A 19,747-nucleotide genomic window follows, 5' to 3' on the forward strand; every position below is an offset into this window, starting at 1 on the left:
CTAGCTAACTTATCAAACTAGTTGATAAAAAGCTAGCGTCAATGGAAACAAGAGTCAACTAACTCCCCAAGAATTACCACTAAATGTCGGACATTTTGACTCTAGTATCCCAGGAACTCAAATCCCAAGCCAAGGTGTGAAAATCTACTCAAAATTATCAAGTGGCATTTTCACAAACACTTGGTGGCACAAAGCCAAAACATGAGAATTTGCAAAGGAAAATGGAAAACTATAACCAACTGTTCATACCCAGGGTCGAGCTGTCCGAACCGGGATGTTCAGTAGTGAAGCGACCGACTTGTTCAGGTCAAGCGGACCGACTTCTTTACGAAGAACTCGGCCAAATTGACAGCAAAGCCCAATAAAAGGGCCCAAATAGAGGAACACGACCCAGAATCCAAAGGCAATCCCAGCCTATAGAGATAAAGGCGGTTCCCTTGAAGATAAGCTGACTTCACTCAAGATAAGATAAGATAAGATAAGATAACTAACTTATCTTATCAGAAAGGTCAGCCCACGCTACTATAAATACACTGGAGTACCCAGGTATAACTCATACTCTGATTCTACATAAAAACCTGCTTAATACCCGTGCTAACTTAAGCATCGGAGTCTCTTGCAGGTACCCCCCACCCTCCGGTGACCAAGGATCAGCAGTGCAGCAAGTCCAACGAGTCGGACCCAATAGCTCCGGCCGTCATCAGCCAGCCGGACACGTCATCTCCGACTAGTAGAGAAGATCTCATCCGAGATCGACCTCCAGTTTCAGATAACCCTTGAAACATTGGCGCCGTTGCAGGGGAACCTGGAAGTCATCCCAAAACCATGGCGGACGGCCATGACAACGACCACGATTCAGATCTGGAGAACAGAATGCCGCACAAGAACGCAGACACTACGCTAAAGGATACCCCAGAATCCAACGGGGACAAAAACTCACCAAATCCGGGAGCCATGGAAGCACTCCAAGATCGTTTAAAGCAGCTAGAGAAAGAAACCCAGCAACAAAGGGAGATCGGAAAAGATCTAAAAAGAGAAGTTTGGTGACGTCGAGAACTAGAAGAAAAACTACAGCAATTAGAAGTCGACCTCAAAGCAAAAGCTCCTCGGACCACTCCTGAAGAAAAATCACGCAAAGAACAGGACCCATTCACCAGGGAAATCATGAAGACCAAAATTCCAAAGGACTTCAAGCTTCCGGATATGGTTTTGTACGATGGCACTACAGATCCCAACCATCATCTTAGCAATTTCAGAAGTAGGATGTACCTTACCGATGCCTCGGATGCCGTTCGCTGCAAAGCTTTTCCAACAACTCTCACAAAAACGGCGATCAGATGGTTCGACAACTTACCTCCGAGGTCCATCTCAAACTTCGACGATCTGGCCAAATAGTTCCTGGCTAGATTCTCCATCCAGAAAGATAAGGCCAAGCACGCACCCAGCTTACTAGGGATCAAGCAAGGAGATCGGGAGAGCCTCCGCAACTACATGGAAGATTCAACAAAACATGCATGGACATACAAAGTTTACCAACAGAGGCCGCCATCATGGGGCTTATCAATGGCTTACGAGAAGGACCTTTCAGCAAATCCATATCAAAAAAGTATCCTACCTCCTTAGACGAAGTACAGGAGCGAGCAGAAAAATACATCAACATGGAAGAGAACGCTCGGTTGGGAGAAACCTCAAAATCTGGAGCCTCCTACCGAGACAAAGACAAGGACTCCAAAAGGAAAGAAGATCGACAGGGTGAGAAAATCAAAAAGTACCACAACTACACTCCTATCAAAGCATCCCTGGTCGACGTATACAAAGAAGTCGGCCATACAGAAAAAATCCCCCCAGCGCGACCACTCAAAGGCAAAAGGGGAGGAGGAAATCGGAAGGAATATTGTAAATACCATCGAATTCGAGGGCACTCTACCAACGAATGCTTCGACTTGAAAAACATCATAGAAAAATTGGTAAGAGAAGGAAAATTAGACCGATTTCTGGCCACCCGGGATGATGACCAAAGAAAAAGACGGAGAGACGAAGATGATGGACGAACTGAATGGTCACCTCGGACACCAGAAAGACACGTCCACATGATACATGGTGGATTCACAGGAGGTGGGATCTCCAAATTGTCCCGAAAGAGATATCTCAAAGAAGTATACCACGTTGAGGGAAAGGAGGAAGCACCCGACATCCCAGCGATAACATTTACTAAAAAGGACGCGTCCGGCATCATCCCGGGACACGACGATCCCATGGTCATCACAATTATACTGGCAAACGCCAATTTACACTGTACACTAATAGACCAAGGGAGTTCTGCCGACATCTTATTCAAAACAGCTTTCGACAAACTCGGCTTAGACGAAAGTGAACTTAGAGCATACCCGAACAATCTGTTTGGACTAGGAGATACTCCGATACAACCCTTGGGATACGTATCGCTACACACTACTTTTGGAAAAGGGAACCAATCTCAGACCCTCAAAATAGAATACATTGTGGTCAACGTAAGTTCAGCCTACAATGCTCTCATAGGTCGGACAACACTCAATCAACTCGGCGCAATAGTCTCAACTCCACATCTATGCATGAAGTTCCCAACTACAGAGGGGATAGCCACGGTAAAAGCAGATCAAAAGATGGCACGCCGCTGCTATAACGAGAGCTTAAACCTCAAAGGCAGAGGAGAAGAGTTTCATACAATTGAGCTTGGTGGAGCTCAGCGTCGAGAAGAACTCCGTCCGCACCCAGAAGGCGAGATAGAGAAGGTTCAGATTGGAGACACCTCGGATAAAACGACTAATATCGGCACAGTCCTAAGAGGAGACTCAAAAGAATCACTGATATAATTCTTGCGAGATAATGTCAACCTCTTCGCATGGAAAGCCGCAGACATGCCAGGAATAGACCCTAAGTTAATGTGCCACAAGTTAGCGGTCTATCCAGGATCTCGGCCGGTGCAGCAGAAACGAAGAAAACTCGGACGAACAAGTACAAGCGTTATTGGAGGCAAGATTCATAAGAGAAGTCAAGTATCCACTATGGCTAGCCAACGTCATTTTGGTGAAAAAGTCAAACGGGAAGTGGCGCATGTGTACCGATTACATCGATCTCAACAAAGCCTGCCCAAAAGATCCATATCCACTCCCAAGTATTGACGCTCTGGTAGAAGCTTCCTCTGGATATAGATACCTCTCATTTATGGACGCCTGTTCGGGATACAACCAAATCCCCATGTATCCACCAGATCAAGAAAAAACGTCGTTCTTAACACCAAAGGCAAACTACTGCTACATCGTGATGCCTTTCGGTCTCAAGAATGCGGGAGCTACTTATCAAAGGCTAATGAATAAAGTCTTCTCAGATCACATCGGGAAAATCATGAAAGTCTATGTGGACGACATGTTGATAAAAACACAGAACGAAAATACATTATTGTCCGACCTGTCCCAAGTATTCGACACTATAAGGAAGCATGACATGCGACTCAACCCCGCAAATAACAAGCTTTCCAAGACTTCAAGGAGTTCTTAGGACGGCCACCTATCCTATCTTGACCACAAGAAGGAGAACCACTTATATTATATCTCGCAGTAGGAAGCCGGGCGATAGCCTCAGCACTAGTCAGAGAAGACGAAAATGGGCAACAACCCGTCTACTTCATTAGCAAAGCACTACAGGGATCCGAGCTGAACTACCAAAAAATAGAAAAATTTGCCTATACTCTAATCCTAACATCTCAGGCTCATACCATTAAGGTCAGAACTAACCAGCCCATAATAGGAATACTGCAAAAAACAGATTTAGCAGGCACAATTCTACAATGGGCAGTCGAGTTATCGGAGTTCGACCTCCAATATGAAGCTCGGACGGCCATCAAATCACAGTATCTGACCGACTTCATCGTAGAATTCACAGATACCCCGGAAACTCCCGCAGAATGGAATCTCTACGTTGACGGTTCCTCAAATAAAACTGGAAGCGGCGCAGGCGTGATAATAGAAAGCAACCAAGGAACCCAAGTTGAGCTTTCCCTCAAGTTCGGGTTCCCGGCCTCCAATAACCAAGCGGAATATAAAGCACTATTAGCTGGTTTGAAGCTGGCTAAAGAGGTCGGAGCTCAAAAACTCAACATTTACAGCGATTCACAAGTGATCACATCACAAATAACAGGGAGCTACCAAGCCAAAGAGCCCACCATGAAAAAATATTTAGACAAAACCAAGGAACTACTCGGACAAGTCGGGGAATATAAGATCTGCCACATACCCCGCGAACGAAATGCCCGAGCTGATGCACTCTCAAAACTAGCCAGCACCAAACCAGGGGGCAACAATAGAAGCCTCATCCAGGAAATGTTGCAAAACTCGTCAATCTCGGAAGAAGAACAAGTCCTGGCCATAACAAGTCAGGACCAAGGATGGATGACCCCCATAGTCAACTACCTCAAAGAAGGAACACTCCTCGTAGAAGAAAAGGAGGCAAAAAAGTTAAAAAGGGAGGCACAGTACTACACCATCATAAACAACATCCTATACAAAAGAGAAATCTCAATACCTTTACTAAAATGCGTGCCGACCTCCAACACAAAGGAAGTGCTAGAAGAAATACATAGCAGCATTTGTGGCAATCATCTCGGAGCGCGAGCTCTCGCCAAAAAAGTACTCCGGGCAGGATTTTATTAGCCAACTCTACAGAAAGAAGCCACAGAATTTGTAAAGACATGTCCACCATGTCAAAAACATGCCAATTTTCACATCGCCCCGCCAGAAGAGCTCATCAGCGTGACTTCACCTTGGCCATTTGCAAAATGGGGACTCGATCTTCTCGGCCCCTTCCCACAGGGAACAGGACAAGTTAAATTTCTCATAATGGGAGTAGATTACTTTACAAAGTGGATTGAGGCAGAGCCCCTAGCCAATGCCACCGCTCAAAGGAGTCGAAAATTCTTATATAGAAACATTGTCACGAGATTCGGGATTCCATATTCGATAACTACAGATAATGGCACTCAATTCACGGATGCAGGCTTCAGAAAACTAGTAGCTGACTTGAATATAAATCACCAGTACACCTCCGTTGAGCATCCACAAGCCAATGGACAGGCCGAGGCGGCTAACAAAGTCATATTGGCTGGGCTAAAACGGAGATTACAAAATGCAAAGGGAGCCTGGGCAGAAGAGCTTCCACAGGTCCTATGGGCATATCGAACAACTCCACATTCCACCACGAAGGAATCCCCCTTCCAATTAGCATACGGAACGGAAGCGATGATTCCAGTAGAAATTGAGGAAGGATCGCCAAGAGTAGTTCACTACAATGAAGGAGCAAACTCCCAACTTCAAAGAGAAGAGCTCGACTTGTTACCCGAAATCCAAGAAAGAGCTCGGATCAAGCAAGAAGCCCTAAAACGCCGAATGGCTTCCAGATACAATCAAAAGGTAGTGCCGAGAAGTTTTGCGGAGAATGATCTTATCCTAATCCAAAATGATATCGGAACAACTCGACCGGGAGAAGGAAAGCTGGCGGCAAACTGGAAAGGACCCTACCGAGTTATAGAAAAAAGGTTTTTTAATGAGGCACCAAGTTGAGACTCAGACAATCTCATATGTATATACTTGCACTCTTCCTTTAAATAAAATATATTTTAGATATTCTACAAAGATTTCAAGACGCATTAATCTGAAGCATTCATCGTCCGATTATAAAGCGACAGATCGGCAGAAAGTGAAAAACAATTTCACTGCACGATCATGATAAAGACAACCGTCTGATAAAGGTAAAAACGGGATTCACCCAAAGGACGATCTAGAGATGACAACCACTTTCTACAAATCGGCAAAGATGAACACAGAATAATGTAAGAAGTTATCGAAAGTGATCTAAAAAAAAAAGAACCTAACGAGGTCCTACGGATCACTAAAATAATAACTTTAAGACTGGCCGACATTGAGAAGTCGGACCAAGTCAACCCGAGTTATAAGTAAACCCTAGAAAGAGGTCTGGCCAACCCTATTAAAGAGGATTACTTTAACTTAGAAGGGCTCGACATGACAAAGTCAGCCCAAACTAAAAGTTATCAAAGTGGTCCCTGAAAGAGATCTGACAAAGATCCAAGAAAGAGGACTACAAATAACTTAAAGGAGACCGATATAACCAAGTCAGACTCCCACTACTAAAAGTTATCAAAGTGGTCCCTAAAAGAGATCTGACAAAGATCCAAGAAAGAGGACTACAAATAACTTAAAGGAGACCAATATAACCAAGTCGGACTCCTACTACTAAAAGTTATCAAAGTGGTCCCTGAAAGAGATCTGACAAAGATCCAAGAAAGAGGACTACAAATAACTTAAAGGAGACCAATATAACCAAGTCGGACTCCTACTACTAAAAGTTATCAAAGTAGTCCCTGAAAGAGATTTGACAAAGATCCAAGAAAGAGGACTACAAATAACTTAAAGGAGACCAATATAACCAAGTCGGACTCCTACTACTAAAAGTTATCAAAGTAGTCCCTGAAAGAGATCTGACAAAGATCCAAGAAAGAGGACTACAAATAACTTAAAGGAGACCGATATAATCAAATCGGACTCCTACTACAAACAAGTTATCAAAATAGTTCCTGAAAGAGATCTGACAAAGATCCAGGAAAGGGATTACAAATATAACTTGGAAATGGACTGCGAAAACAACTCAGAGACCAACTTGAAGGAATCGGTTACGAATCGTCAGAAATAAACCAGAGCAAGAACGAACCAAAAAATTCTTAGTTAGACCTGCCTAGCCACAACCACAAAGGATTCAAAATACAAAATACAAAAGCAATCCAAAAGAGGTTAAGCTGTAGGGTTCCAACATTCACAGAAAAAGAAATACCAAGTCAAGCACAAAAGACAAAGTTATCATCCACAAGGTTAAAAAAGCCTCGGAGGCAACCAAAACCTACCGCAAAAGTAGAAGCATGCTACCATTTGTTTTTATAAAAAACAAAAGTTGCTAGGCAAGCAACAAGAAAGTGTCAGCAAAACATAAAGAGTTTAAAAAAAGCCCACAAGCCAGGCCAACTACATGTCCAGAATAAAAATAAAAAGCTAAGAGTCAGAAGATTTTTTAACAGCATCAGGCCGAGGAGACGGAGGCCGAGTCTGGAGAGGAACAGCATCTACAATACCGTCATCCCGATTCAAAATCTGGCAGTCGGGATCAGAAACAGGAGGACCAAACTCGGTAGGGGCAGCAGAAGTCGACACCTTGGTAGAGGTTACAGGGGGAGGATCGACATCATCCTCCTCCTCGTTATCAGGGACAACCTTGCCATCCCTGACAACGTTCTCCAAGCTAAAGAGGCTCAGGTCAGCCTCGGGAGCAATAACCCGAACTTGTTCCTTCAGGTTCTCATAGGCAGCAGTTACACTGCCAACAAGGTGACCTTGGAGTTCGGAATAATTCTCCCAGGCACTCTCCAATTCTTCTCTTAGACGCAACACCTCTCGGTAAGACGTCAAATAACTATCCTTATGCCGCATAGCCGTGTCCTCGGCCAGTTTCAGAGAGCCAGCCAGGGAAGTAGAAATAGCCTTTTCATTTTCCAAATCTTTCTCCAACCTGGCCACCCTTACTTCAAGCTCCCCCTTTAAATCCTTCATCCGATCAAACTCCTGTTTGGCCTCCTCCATAAAAGCTTTAGTGGCATGGAGAAGAAGACTTTGAGCAGTCCGATATAGGGCCGCCCCCATGTGTGCCAACTTGATACCACTCCGGGTGATATAATCAAAATGATGAAGAATCGACACGCCATCCATAGGAAGAACACCATAAGGGCCGATTTGTTGATCTACAAACTCAACTGCATCAAAGTCAGGAGCATTAAGGTTGAAAGGTTCAGTTGTTCTTTGCTTCTTACTAGGAGGGGGACCGGAAGCAGCAACGGAAGATTGTGGAGGATCAACCTGACGGACCCGAGGAGTAGGAATTGCTCTCCTCGGCCCGGGAGAACTCGGTATAGGAGGTTTAACCAGAGGCTGAGAAGACCCCTCTCCGGCCGCTTTGGCCGAGAGGTTTAGTGCTGCAGTCGCCTTCTTCGCCTTCTTATAGGCTCTCATAGAATCATTATTCTTCGACATCTCTGAAAAACACAAAAAACAAAGACAAGTTACAACACAGGAAAAACAAAGCCCGAGAGCAAGTATAAAAACAAATCAGGCAGTACCCAAAGCAGCCCGAACCAAAGATGGATCACTCAAAAATTTCTTCGTGTCCAGGTGGGGTGGCTTCCCCCACAAATCTTCAAGAACGACCACAAAGGCCCGCTCAACCTCACTAAGCATTTCCCACGTGTAACGTGGCACTCTTACATTCTTTTGCCACTCCAGAGTAAAAGCAGGTTCATCATTTTCATCAAGAAAAAAGGGGTGAACCCCCTCAATGGCACGGACTCGGAAGAAATAGTTTTTAAAATCTTTAAACGACTCATCATACATGGCAAAAACTTTATGCCCCTGGGCCGACCTGAAAGAAACCCAGGAAGCTTTCTTTTTGGAGGAACCCCCAGGTTTGGCCGAGACAAAAAGATAAAGGAAAAGAGTTTCAGAAGGTGTTATATCCAACTCCTGACAAAGAAGTTGAAATATTTTGATAAAACCCCAGGAGTTTGGATGCAGCTGGGATGGGGCAATGTTGCAGGACCATAACAAATCAGTTTCAAAGGCAGTAACGTTCAATTGGCTAAAAAAGTATTCATAAGCATAGAAAAAGGGACGCTCCCCCTCGACGGAAGTCGGAAAATAAACTCTCTCATCAGAGTCAGGAGCAACAAGCTCATAATCACCCTCGCAGGAACTGTTAGCACAAATCCTTCCTCAGCTCTGTGCAGAATTCAGCATCCACAATAGAAACACACAACAAAACAAGGGAGTCCAGCCAATCGGACATCCCTTCGGGAACTCTGGAAGACATCTCTACAATGTTATTGCGAGAAGACATGAGGCCAACTAAATCCTACAAGTAAGAAAAGAAGAGGGGATTACTAAAAACATCTCGGACAAGGGAGAAAACAACTCAATACGATGCAGGAGATCACACAGAAAAGGAAAACCCCAAGACTCAAACCAAAATCTTGGGGCATCCTTTGGAGGCAATAATCAGGCAAAGTTTCCAGGAAAAATCTACAGCTCGCACCCCAGCATCTCTTAGAAAGAAAACAAAAGAAAGCGAAAAATGCAAAGTTTCCAGGAAAAATCTACAGCTCGCACCCCAGCATCTCTTAGAAAGAAAACAAAAGAAAGCGAAAAATGCAAAAAAGATCACCCTCATACAGTTTATCAGAAGAAAGCACTATTTCTACAGTGTAGTAAAAATGGCCAAACGGAAAGGCGCAAACTTTTTTCGAAATCAAGCAAAAAGCAAGCACCAACACCGAGCGTACCAAACAAGAAATCATCAAAGACACCAGCCTTTTTTCCAGAATCAAACGCATTATCATCAAAAGCACAAACGAGAAATAACATGCAGAAGCCCTAAGCACAGTAAAGCAATAGGAAAGGCGACAAAGATTCAGAGCACGCATTATGACTGTAACCAGGCACAGTAGAAGCAGAAAGATCCAAACTTCCCTCAAAGCAAAATCGCAATTTAATCACAAAAAGCCAAAAGTAGCGAAAGAGAAAGAAAATGCGAATGGAACTCACCTGGAGAAGAGAAAAGCTTCAAAGGAAAAAAGGAGATGTAAGTTGTCCCGAGAATCGCCAAGCAATGCCGCCACGAAGGAAAAGAAGAAACGAAGGTGAAAAACAGAGAACGAGAAAAATGGAGGAAAATGGTGAAGAAGTTACGAAAGAGCAAAGAAGAGAAACCGTCTCTGAGCTTTCAAAAATCAAAATAAAGAGCCAAAGGAAAAACGGAGCAATTAATACTAATTAATTAGGGTATTAAACCCTCGCACGTTCCCCAGGACAAAGCGCTAATACAAAAGGGCGCGCTTTTAAAGGAAAACGTTCTACATTCAAAAAAGCTTCTGCAAAGGAATCGACAAAATGCTTGAGTTCGGCTTCACTAAAGAAGGACCGAAGTCAAGAATTCGACCTCAAAAAGAAGACCGAGCTCAAGCAGGGGCACTGTTCATACCCAGGGTCGAGCTGTCTGAACCGGGATGTTCAGTAGCGAAGCGACCGACCTGTTCAGGTCAAGCGGACCGACTTCTTTACGAAGAACTCGGCCAAATCGACAGCAAAGCCCAATAAAAGGGCCCAAATAGAGGAACACGACCCAGAATCCAAAGGCAATCCCAGCCTATAGAGATAAAGGCGGTTCCCTTGAAGATAAGCTGACTTCCCTCAAGATAAGATAAGATAAGATAAGATAAGATAACTAACTTATCTTATCAGAAAGGTCAGCCCACGCTACTATAAATACACTGGAGCACCCAGGTATAACTCATACTCTAATTCTACATAAAAACCTGCTTAATACCCATGCTAACTTAAGCATCGGAGTCTCTTGCAGGTACCCCCCACCCTCCGGTGGCCAAGGATCAGCAGTGCAGCAAGTCCAACGAGTCGGACCTAACAGCTCCGGCCGTCATCAGCCAGCCGGACACGTCATCTCCGACCAGTACAGAAGATCTCATCCGAGATCGACCTCCAGTTTCAGGTAACCCTCGGAACACCAACTATTCACAAAACCAAATATAAACAAGCAACCAAGCATAAAGAAAGCATAAAGCAGTAAATTCATCAATCAAAACTTCAAGAAATTCAAAATTGCAAATATGAACAAAGTAACTTGAACCAAAGAAAATGAAAGTAAAAGTGCTATAATTAGAGGAAATTGAGAGTACTTACAATTAAAGAAGCAAAATCCAAAATCAAAGCCTGCTATAAAATGCTACAATGGAAATTAAGATAAACCCTAAGAGAGCATTCTACTCTACTCCTACTCCTATGGAAACTCCCTAACTAATACTACCTAATAAAACCCAATGCAAAGTGAGCTCTAGCCTAATTCTACCTAATAACTTCATATGTGTTAATATCCCCTTCATATAGCATCCAAATTCAGCCTTCAAGCCTTCCAAAATTGGGCCAAAGGACTTAAAAATCGTGGAGCACGTGTTTCATTAATGAAACCACGTGCAGGGTCTTGTGCATATGCACAGATGTGTGCGTACGCACACTTTGCTGAATGTTGACTTGTGCGTACGCACAGATGGTTGTGCGCACGCACACATGCTAATTCCTTCTTGTGCGCATGCACACTTTGCTGTGTGTGCTTTTTCTTGTTTTCTTCATGTGTTCCCCCTTCTACATGCTTTCTTCCACTTTTGCTTAGCCAATCTTGCCTAAATGACCTGAAATCACTCACAGAATATATCACGGCATCGAATGGCATAAAAGTGAAATTAAATTACTCAATTTAAGCACAAAAACACATATTTTCACATTTAGGATCAAATTAGGGAGAAATCACAAAAGTATGCTATTTTGGTTCTTAATTGTGAGTTTATGTGAAAAAATCCGTCCAAATTGAGTCAAAATATATCATTAAATATGGACTCATCAATTCCCCCACACTTAAATAATACCATGTTCTCATGCTAAACCAACAAGGAGAATGATCAAAAGGGGTAATCAACTTATTAAATGCAACTATCTATATGCATGCAAGCATGTATATACTATCTATACCTATATATCTATCTATCTATAGTTTAGTTTCCTATGAAAATTGGTGAAAACAAACAAACAAATTCCAAGCAATTGTATAGACATATAGGGCTCAGAAAAGAAGCAATTCATTGCAATCAAAATCTAAAGAATTGATTCAACTCAACAAAATGAAGCAACTTGCAAGAATACATGATAAGTGAGGTGGAAACATAGAATTGAGTAATTGAACCCTCACTTGGTGTGTATACACTCTCAACGCTCGGTGTTTAGGGTCAATTCACTCAAGTCTCCTCCTACTCATGTTTTTAAGGATTTGCTTTTCATCTAACAATCAACAAACAAGTGATGCATGAATGTAATTATCATGAGGACTTATAAGGGTTGTAATGGGGTTAGGGTTAAGGTAGGATAGATATGGCTAAGTGGACTACATTAAATCCTTGATTAGTTTAAGTATCCAACTCAACCTGTATCAACCGAACAATAAAATATGCAATCCTAACCTTCCCATTCTCACTTTTTTACACACATTCATGTATGCTCTTTCATCCACATCACATATGCATTCCTTTTTCATTTCTTTTCTCCTTGGGGTAACTATTGTCCCCTATTATTATTATTTTTATTATTATTATTTTCATTTTATTTTTTTTTCTTTTCAATTTCTTTTCCTTTTTCTATGACAAATGCATATGGTTAAAGCAAATTGATACATGAATGTGCGTCCATTTTCCAAATTTTCAATAAGTACCCAAAACAAAATTTTCATTCACTATCAATGTTTCCCAAAATTCTCCCACACTTAAATTAAAGACACACCTTAACCTAAGCTAATCAAGGATACAAATCAAGGTAAATCATGGTTTTCCACTTATGGTTGTGATGTGGTGATATTAAAAACAATGGGATAAATAAGGCTCAAAGGGGTTAATAATGGTAGATGCAAAGGGTAGGCCATATGGGTAAAGTAAGCTTTAATTAAAGAAATGGCCTCAATCATGCTAAATGCATTCAAACATCAACTATTGGAAATAAAGAATCAAGCAAAACCAAGATTACAATCATAGAAGAGACATAACACACAATGAACAAAATTAGTGGTTAAAATGTGTAACCACTCAATATAGCTCAAAAACTCACAAGGTATTTGTTCTTTCCTCTTCTATGTTCCATAAAATTCATTCAAGCAAATTTTTGAAAACAATTTTCCAATCAATTCAATAGAATTCCCTAAAGCAAAAATTCTTGGAAATCTTTGTTGTTTTTTCACTAAAGTTATTTCCTATATGTATGTATGTTATGATGGATGCAAATTTTTCAAAATTTCCTAGTTCTTTTCCTAATTTTCAACAACCAAAAATTAACATGAACAATTAGGATCAAAATGAACCAAGCATATGCTATTCACATAATCCAATCACAAACAATCTCTATACTATATCAGGCAAAATAGAATGCAATATGTATATATATACCAAAATAAAAGTGCAATACTAAAGATAACTAGAGACAACTAAGTGGTCTTCCTCTTCTTCTGTGGTGGTGGTCCATCATACTCGCCGTATGGCAGGAATGGTTGGATGCTGCTCAAGACGGACGTCCGGTCTATCGGGCGTCTCTCCACTCCAGATAAGGCAGCCAATCTGGTGATCATCGAGGGGAAGGAAATGTTATACTTATGCATCTGAGTCACCTTCCACATCGAATCTCAAATAAGGGGAAGAACAGAAATCCTCTTCCCCTCTAGAATAGCCCAAAGTAGAACGGCCACACGGACGCGGATATGAGTGGCATGCATGCTCGGCAGGATGTAATCAGTGATGATCTACTACCAGATCCTTGCCTCAGGATGTAAGTCGGAGCACGCGATGCTCTGAGGAACCGCATTTTCTCCTCTGCTGTATTCCCATTTAGCCTCAAGTAGGCCAATCTTTTTCAGAATGACATCCAATAAAATCTTGCCCGATGTTAAGTCCTTCACTATCTGAGGGTAAGTATCGCAGGCCAGAGGAATATGCGGAATCTATAAGAGGGCCTTCAAAGCATGGTCGGAGGTGTCCAGTGTGACACCTCTCAGAAAAATGGTGGTGGCCTCCCTCTTTAGCAGATTTCCTAGAATTCCTTGACCTGATGTTCATTGATTTCCACCGGGTCGAATTCTACGAACTTCCACTGGTAGAAATTGAGTCTGTTATGTATTAGGTCCACATATTTCTCAGGTACGTTCAGCATCATCTCGTAGTGGAAGGTTTTCTTTTCCAATTTCTTTTATTGTTCTTGCGCTTCTTCATTGATAAAGGTGTCCAGATGAGTGCTCGGATGTTCAGGAAGAGGACGAGGCAAAGGATTGGCTTTCTCCTTGCCCTTACAACGCATCCTGAAAAAGACAAAAATAAAATACAACTCAGGAGAAATAGATAAAAATCACAAAATAGAGAGGAAATAGTCAAACGAAGCAGATTAGAGCCAATAAAGTTAACAAACACTCAATTGAGGAAAACATGTTCACAACAAGTGATATGCTCAACTAAAATGTATTTTTCCACAATCAAGGAACTTAAGTAACAGTGATGAAGATAAAATTGCATGTGTGGTTTAGAATTTCACAAATGAAATCTCGTTGCAAGTATAGTTCTAAACCAACAAGCAATTCCTTCAATCAAAAATTTGGTTGTCACAAGTAACAAACCCCAATAAAAATAACCGAAGCATTCAAACCTCGGTCGTCTCTCAAGGAATTTCAATGAAGTGTTCTTGTTATTGGCTATGAAGTATCTTTTGGGGTTTTTAGAATAATAGACAAGAAAAGTAAATGACAAAAGAAATAAACTAACAACTAGAAAAACTCTTGGCAAGGAGGGAGAATAGGAAGTCCTATCGTCATTATCATCATCAATTGTGACAAGAATTGTTCATTGCTCCACTTAGTTAACCTCTAACTATGAAGGAAAGTCAAGTGGATATAATCAACTTGAGTCCACAAGTCCTAGTCAAATCACAATGAAAGACTAGCTTTAGTGACATTCAAGTCAACTAGTAATTTCCAATTATCAATCAACAAAAGAGTATGATAACTCAAGAATCACCAATAACTCAACCAAAGCCAAGAGGAGAAAGATCTAACCCCCAACTAAAAGAAGCATTTCATCAAACACATAAAAGGTAATAAAGGTAAACAACATGAATTATAAGAATTAAAGAGAGATCTAACTACAAAGGCAAGAGATCAATAATGGAAAACCAAAGCAAACATGAAAAGACATAGAAATCATAAATTGCATTAAAAGGAAAATGGAGATCTACATAAGAATTCATAAAGCAAAAGGAAAATTGAAGTAAGAGAAGAAGTAGATCTAGATCTTAAAGAAGAGAACTAAAATCCTAATCTAGAGAGAGGAGACAACTTCTCTCTCTAGAAAACTAACTAAAGCATGATCCAAACTAAACTATGTGCTAATGTCCACTTGATCCCCCTTGAGTTCTACCTGTAATAGCCTCATAAATGAGTTGGATCTGGGCCTGGGAAGCCTAGAAATCGCCCTCAGCGGATTCACTTTAAGTGGGTCATGTGCGAGCACCGACGCATACGCATGGGTCACGCGTATGCGTCGATGACATTTTCTATCCATGCGTATGTGTCATGTCACGTGTACACATCGCCAAATGACTTCACTTTGCACGCGTGCGCGTCTGCTGCGCGTGCGCGTCGATCTCAGCATCCCAAATCCTTGTTTTTCCATGAGTTCTCCACTTGCATGCTTTTCCTCTTCATCCCTTTGATCCATTCCTAGCCTTTTCCAATATGAATTCACTAACAACATATCAAGGCATCTAGTGGAATCAAAGGTGAATTAATATTAACACATTAAAGGCCTAAACAGCATGTTTTCATATTTAAGCACAAATTAAGGGAGAATCACGAAACCATGCCATTTCATTGAATAAATGTGAGAAAAGGTGATAAAATCCCCTAAAATCAACACAAGATAAACCCTAAAAATGGGGTTTATCAACCTCCCCACACTTAAACCTAACATGTCCTCATGCTAGAATCAAGAAAGAAACAAAGGGTATCAACATTTATTCAATGAAAACTAGTTAGATGCATCCTATCTACATGCAACTATCTATATGAATGCAATTTCTTGGTCAAAACAAATCAATTCCCAAGAAAATATATATAAGCATAAGGGCTAAATGTATTAGCGATCAAATTAAATCCACAATTGAGTTGAGTTATTAAAGATTTTTACAAACTTGTAAGAAGAGATGATCATAGGTGGAGACATGTAATTGAGCAATCGAACCCTCACTGGATGTGTATTCGCTCTAGTCACTCAAGTGTATCAGGTTGATTCACTCAATTCTCTCCTAATCATGCTTTCCAAGATTTGTTTTTCTTCTAACAATCAACAATTATTTCATGCATGCATACAATTATCATGAGGACTTTCCCATAAGGTTGTAATGGGGCTAGGGTCAAGGTAGGGTTATATATATGGTTAAGTGGACTAGAATTTGAATCTTTGATTAACCTAGACTTCTCACCTAACCTATATAACAACCTATACAATTAAGTGCTAACCTAACTACCCATTCTTCACTTTTTTCACATATTCATGCATTTTCTTTTTACTTCACCACACATATGCATTGATTCTTATTGAACTTTACTTTGGGGCATTTTGTCCCTTTTTATTTCTTTCTTTTTCTTTTTCTTTCTTTTTCTATTTTTTTCTTTGTATATCTTTATTTTTTTCTTTTTTGCAACAAGGTATATATAAGAGTGTCAATGCATATGGTTTTATATTTAATTAACACATGAGTATGTACCCAATTCTCAATATTTTCAACAAAAACAAAACACCCTTTTACCCCAACCAATGTCCAAAGTTTCCCCACACTTGAATGATACACACACTTACTAGCCTAAGCTAATCAAAGATCCAAATTAAGGACTTTTATTGTTTTTTGCTTTAAGGCTTGTAATGTGCTAAATTAAAGAACAAAGTCGGTTAATCGTAGGCTCAAAGTTGGCTAACAATGGTTGATAAAAGGTAGGCTATTTGGGTATGTGAGCTAAACGAAATGATGGCCTCAATCATATAAATGCATGTATACACAAAATAAATGGACATATAGAATCAAACAAATCAAAGATCACATTCATAGAAGGAGAACAATGCACACAAGAAGGAAAATTAGTGGTTATAAGATGTAACCATGCAATTAGGCTCAAAACTCACAAAGTTTTGTGTTCTTAGCTCAAAGACATTATCCACAATGTATAGTTCAAGCAAGTTTTATGAAATTTTTTTCACTCAAATCAATTGGGATGTCAATGCCCTATTAAGAATGTTTTCCTTGGAAAATTTCATTATTTTACGAAGCTTATTGTATATATATGCAACAAAAAAAAACCCTAAAAGACCTAAAAATGAAATGCAAAAGTGTTGGGATTAGAACTTGTCACCCAAAAACGCCGACTGGTCGGACGACCTCCCCACACTTAAAAGTTTGCATCGTCCTCGGTGCATTCTAAGATGAGCAAGGTGGTATGGCGACTCTCCGAGTTGCTACTTTCAGCTGGTAGGTCGACCGGTTGCTGCATGTTTTTTTTTTCCACTTCCGTTTTTGCTTACGATAAACATCCTGAAAATAGAACACAAGAGAAGAAGACAAGTAAATGCAAAAGCAAGGAAGCATACAATATTGGAATGAGGTAAGTCACTAGAATGGAGTGAGTGAATTAGTGTGACATGGAAGAAAAGAGTGTGTGAGTTCTAAATTGCATGTGGTTCAGAACACACGCACACTAGCATAAAAAGCTTTGTCACAATTTACACAAAAGAAGCATGCACTTCACTTATTCTAGTGTGCTTGAAATACTTTAAAAGACTTGTAGGTTAGGTCAACCAAACAAGTAGTGAAGAAGCATAAAAGCATTCAAGCCAAAAATAACATATGGATGCATATGATCGAGAAACCCAATGCATTAAGACAAATGCACAACATCCATCAAGAAATTGCCTAATCAAAGAAAAGGATTCAAATCACATGGTGGCCAAATCATGCAATTCAAAAAGATTTAAGAAAATTGAGGGCAATTCTCATGTACCAGGTACTCACAAAATTAAGCATGAAGAGCTCAAAACCAATTGGTAATATAATCTCAATCAAAGAATCCAACAATGAGTATAAACACAATAATATTAGGATAACATCCTGTTTAATACTCAACAACAATAAACGGTAAGCAAGATTAACAATCCAACACATACAATGAAAAACAAAAATAAAACTAACTAAACAACTGACTAATTAAAAAAATGGTTTTAGATGATGTTTGGTAGTGTTGGATGATGAGTAAAGAGTGGAGAGAGAAGAGAAGAGGGAAATAAATGGAAAGAAAATGAGAAAAGAAGAGTGGTGAAACAGGGCAACCCACGCGTACACGTGGTGTGGCTCGTGCGCGTGGTGAGGTAAAATGGTGTCAACGCATACGCGTAGGTCACGCGTACGCGTGATTGGTTATTCAGAGGTGCGATGCGTATGCGTGGGTTGACGCATACGCGTGGGTAGGCTTGTGCGAAATGCACAATTTTCGCCCATAACTCACACAACTCTCGGGTTTGTTGTATGGAATGTGAAATTTTGTATCCACGTGTACGCGTGAGGGACGCGTGCGCGTGGATTGGTTGAAAAGCTAGGGGCACGCGTACGCGTGTTTAACGCGTACGCGTGGATGGTGCTCTGTTTTTCAAAAATTTTTCATGTTCTTGTACCAAACCAAGCATTCCAAACCTCTAAACAGCTACCAAAATACCATAAAACCTTATTCAACATACTAAACTATTAAATAAACTCAACAAAACCAAGCAAAACATGAAATCAAACTAATTTCTGCCAATATTTACAAAAGAGAAAAATGAAAAGATGTTACCATGGTGGGGGTGTCTCCCACGTAGCACTTTTATTTATTGTCCTTAAGTTGGACTTATGGGGAGCTCCTTGTCATGGTGGCTTGTGCTTGTATCCATCCTTGAACATCCACCAATGCTTGAATCTCCAATAAGCTCTATTCTTCAAAGATAATAACTCCAAGCCTTGATGGAGTTTTGCACAAGCTAAGGGCTCCCAAAATTGATCCTCATGTATGCCGGGATCCCAAATCTTGTTTTTACACCCGTCTTCAAGTTGATCATCATTAATCCATCCGGGTGGCAAGCAAGAGGAATTCTCAATGTAGTGCCAAACTCTCCTTCTAGACCCATCTAATTGAGCACTAGTCCAACCTTTGTATCTCATCTTCGATGCATCAACCATAACGAGTCTTGATTTGCAACGCCAACCACGAAACATCTTACTCTTACACTTCATCCCGTAAAGTGTCCTAAGTTGACCATCCGTTTCAAGCAAGCCATACTCAAGTGGGACAATAAAGCTAATAGAGATGAGTTTTACCCACTCAACTGAAAGAGTAGATGGTAACCTAGGTAAAGAAGCTTCCAAGGATCTTGACAAAGCGTATTCAACTCCCGTCCTTCTTTTTCTAAGGACTTCCACCTCTTCACAAGATTTCTTAAATTCAATCCTTTGTTCATCAAGGTTATCTAACCCTTTTCCCTTACTAAAACTATAATTGGGAGGATGAAAGAAGTTTATCTCCTCAACACTTTCAAATTCACCGGGAAAAGGTTCTTCAAGCTCAAAGAATTCTTCACCACTAAGATTGGATGCATGATCTTCATTGCCAAGGGAACTCACTTCTTGCTCTATCCCATCCAATTCTTCATATGGGATATGCCTTGGAGGTTGTGCACCTTCCTCCTTAACATCAATATCAATCTTCTTGGAGGGGTTTTCTTCAACTATATGTTCCCATGGAGGTTCTACATCTCCTAAGTCTTCAACCATTTCTTCCTTTTCTTCAACAATCATAGCTTTGTCCAATTGTTCTAACACAAAGTTACATTCCTCATCACCCACCGGAGCTTTCAAACTCTCCTTCATGCTATACTCTTCATTAGATTCTACATATGTAGCCATGGGAGTTCCTTGAGTATTCAAGTATTGGGAGG

Source organism: Arachis ipaensis, chromosome B04 (genome assembly GCF_000816755.2).
Source record: "Arachis ipaensis cultivar K30076 chromosome B04, Araip1.1, whole genome shotgun sequence".
In the NCBI taxonomy this organism is placed as follows: domain Eukaryota; kingdom Viridiplantae; phylum Streptophyta; class Magnoliopsida; order Fabales; family Fabaceae; genus Arachis; species Arachis ipaensis.